The following is a 4,052-nucleotide window of genomic DNA, read 5'->3' as shown; positions in this document are numbered from 1 at the left end:
CACTATGTCCTCTGCATCAGTCACTCTATTCCCATTGTTATCCCACAATGTCATTCTTCCACAATCATTTCTCCTCCTACTGGCCACATAGTAAAAAATTCCCTAGGATTTTCGTTGGATCTTTGGACCAGTCTCTTCTCATATTCCAGTTTTGCCCTCCTCACGTACTAGTCACACTCCTGGCCTGTGTCTGATATTCTTCATGCATCTGCTCTTCATCTGTCTCCTTATATTTCTTCCATAGCCTCTTTTTCATATGCAGTTCCTTTTTAATATTGTTTGTCATCCACTTTACACCAAATTGTGTCCTATTCTTCGCTTGTGGAATACAACTTACTATTGCTGCTAACAAATATTCCTTCACAATTTCCCAAGCACTAATGATATCCCAGCCTTCTGATTCCTCCCTCCATGAAACTTCCCGAAGTTGATATCTAAGACTATTATGATCACCTGTCTTATAATTCCGCATATGTTCCCATCTCTCTGATACTCTCCATGTCTATTCATCTTTCAAGTCAAAACCACATGGTCTCTCTCTCCAACTGGTGGTAGAGATGTCAGCTCAGTTATTATCAACTCTTCTGTTGCTATGACCAAATCCAGAACCTCTTGCTCCCTCTATTACATGTTGCCTAATATATTTGTCCCTCAAGAATTCTAGAAATTCCATTCGCTTATTGCTACATGCATCTTCCTCTCCCCAATTTATACTGCTGTATTTAAAAACTCCCATAACAATCATTCTTCTTGCACTTGCCAAGCTCAACTGTCTAAACATCTCCTGGTCCCCACCCTCTGTGCTCCTTGGTTTGTAGCAACACCCCACTAAATATCCTCTTACCCACCTCTACCTCACACCATATGCTTTCAAAATCATTAGTGTCTCTGCCTTCCAAAGCCTCCACTCTTAGAGGACATAAGTCATCACTTATCATAAGCAGCATTCCACCACCACATTTTCCCTTCCTATCCTGCCGAGAAATGCTGTACCCTGCTATTTCTATTCCTGTTATTATATTCTCTTCTGTCAACCTTGTCTCAGTGATTCCAATAATCTTTGGTCAGGCTGATGCTATCAGCACCACTAATTCCTCTCCTTTATTCCTGATACTCCTGGCATTAGTATAAAGCATAAAAATTCCACTGTTTCTATACCTAGCATTATCCCCTCTAGACTCCACTGGGCTCAGCTTTACCTGATGTCATCCCCCTTCTCCCAAATATATGCATTTTTTTTTTTTTTGCTGGATTTTTGTTGTTTTATATAATCTTTTGTCGTATTAGGTATTTCATGTTTTTTTTTGGTACTTTTTTTGCATGAATTTTTATGATTGGCAGTGTCACTTATTTATTTTTGGTTAGTGTTTTTAATTATTGATTATATCAGAAACTGAGTGCAGAAACATAAATTGTGAGATAACTTTCTTATCCACACAGTGTTTTGATGTCCTCTGCATTGTGTTATACCTCCACCCCAGGCATTATATCATGGAGTAAGTGGCAGCAGGATTGTTCACCAGTTGGTCAGGAAGCTCCTGACATTAGTATCAGTCTGGTGCTATGTACAGTACCTAGGAGCTGGCTGTAGAATTACTTTACTGCTGTACCCTTGATTGGAGGAGATAATGGTTCTCTACTTAAATGCTGTGTGTCATACAAGTCCATGAAGGGGGGGGGGGGGGTCACCTGCATAGATAGTGAGAGAGGGAAACAGAATTTCTTCAGATGTTATGTCCATCAGTCCTCTATACATCATATTTTCCAATAGTGAAGATTTTATTCCTCTCAAATACCTCTCCAATAAGAAATTTTAACTATTAAATATATCCTTAAATGTCTACAGTTCTAAAGTGATGACTCATAAAAAAGTATCATTTCTTTCTTCGTACGTAAAATCTCAAGCTCTGACTGCCACCATCAAACCTATCAACAAAATCTGTCATTTATTTCTCTATCTTAAAGAGAAATATCACCGTTATTTGCCATCCTGTTGTTATCATGCTTATACAGTCTATCTTGTTTTGGTGGATGCTTGCCATATATCTGAGAAGCAGATCTTTGAATGCAAAAACTATACTCATTTTATAAAACCATATAACAAAAATCTTAAAATGTGACCATTTATTCAAATAAAGCTTCAAAGCCTTAAATAATCTTAATCACAACAATGGACTTTCTCTTCTCCAAGTTTGAGAAATTGTAATTTGTCATCATCATTGTTTTAGGGGTTTAGGCCCAGTGGCCTGTTCCGTCTCCTTTCATCTTCCTCCAAATGGATGGTATCAGAGTAATTTTTTTTTTTTTTTTTTTTGGTAGTCTTGAACTGTCCATTCTTTCAATATGGTCAAACCACTTCTTTCGGTATTCATATACTTTGTTCAATACTGAGTCTATTTTTAGTTCTTTATGTATTTCTGTGCTTCTTCTTTTGTTCTTTTGTCCCAGAGAGTATAGCCTGCTGTCCTTTGCCGAAATTTAATTTCTCCAGTTTCTATTCTGTTTTCTTCTGCAGTTTTTATGTGGTCCATAATTTACTTCCATAAAGTGGAGAAGGTCTTGCCAAAACTTTATAAACTCATTCTTGTATGTTGAAGTTGGTTAGGTATGAAAATTGTAATTTGTAATTGCATAAAATAAGCTTTATATATGTAAACACATGTAGCTTGTATATATATGTATGTGTGTGTGTGTCTATATACAATAATCAGGACTAAGACAATATCGGTACTCTAGAATGTTAACTATATTATTATTATTACGTGACACCTCTAAGGAATCCATGGACTCATCGAGAAAGGACACTCTACTCTACAACTCTTCATCTCCACCATTTAATCCACCAACTACACAGAACGACTATCACTATCTATACACAATGCTACCTACTGCCCATCATTAATATTTTTTTGTCTGTAAATTGCGTCGGTTCTTAAGGTTAATTTGCCTGTGTGCAGGATTAAAAACTCGAGTTTCCAAGAGGAAAAATCCTGCTATCCACCTTATGAGCTTGGCTAACTCACCTTCAATTGAAAAAAACTCATATAAAGTTTCCTCTTGCCATAACGAGAACTGAACTTAGGCCTTTTCCAACCAAAGAGCACAACGTATCATCATTCTTCCAATTGTGTGCTATGGAGGCATGCACTATTGAGAGAGAGAGAGAGAGAGGTTAAATGAATGTAAATTACAGTTTACTGGATACCAGGAAAAGAGGTGATTATAGAGACAATGAAGTTAATGAGGAGATTTTATCAGATTCATACAAAGGAGATTATAAAAAGAGTAGAAGGTCAGAGAGAAGGAATCAGAGGCTACCCTGGAAGTTGTGTAAATGCATGGCAAATAAGGATATGAGAAATAGATTTTTTACATGGAGAACTGTGGATGAATGGAACACATTACCAGAATATGTTGTGAATGCATAGAATCTTAAGGATTTTAAGGTTCGGTATGATAAATATGTTGTCAGTTGAATGAACCAGTTGAATATATGAGTCTGCTGACTCCCCCACACACACACACACAGAGGTTCCAAGGTATATGGCACAACAGTGCCATATGTGGGAAGGTGGTTAGAGAGAAGAATTGAGGATTAAAAACTCGAGTTTCCAAGAGGAAAAATCCTGCTATCCACCTTATGAGCTTGGCTAACTCACCTTCAATTGAAAAAAACTCATATAAAGTTTCCTCTTGCCATAACGAGAACTGAACTTAGGCCTTTTCCAACCAAAGAGCACAACGTATCATCATTCTTCCAATTGTGTGCTATGGAGGCATGCACTATTGAGAGAGAGAGAGAGAGGTTAAATGAATGTAAATTACAGTTTACTGGATACCAGGAAAAGAGGTGATTATAGAGACAATGAAGTTAATGAGGAGATTTTATCAGATTCATACAAAGGAGATTATAAAAAGAGTAGAAGGTCAGAGAGAAGGAATCAGAGGCTACCCTGGAAGTTGTGTAAATGCATGGCAAATAAGGATATGAGAAATAGATTTTTTACATGGAGAACTGTGGATGAATGGAACACATTACCAGAATATGTTGT

This window comes from Typopeltis vanoorti, chromosome 2 (assembly GCF_054136105.1).
Source record: "Typopeltis vanoorti isolate ZY-2024b chromosome 2, IOZ_Tvanoo_1.0, whole genome shotgun sequence".
NCBI lineage: Eukaryota > Metazoa > Arthropoda > Arachnida > Uropygi > Thelyphonidae > Typopeltis > Typopeltis vanoorti.
The sequence above is the reverse complement of the archived record's forward strand: the minus strand, read 5'-3'. Positions refer to the sequence as shown.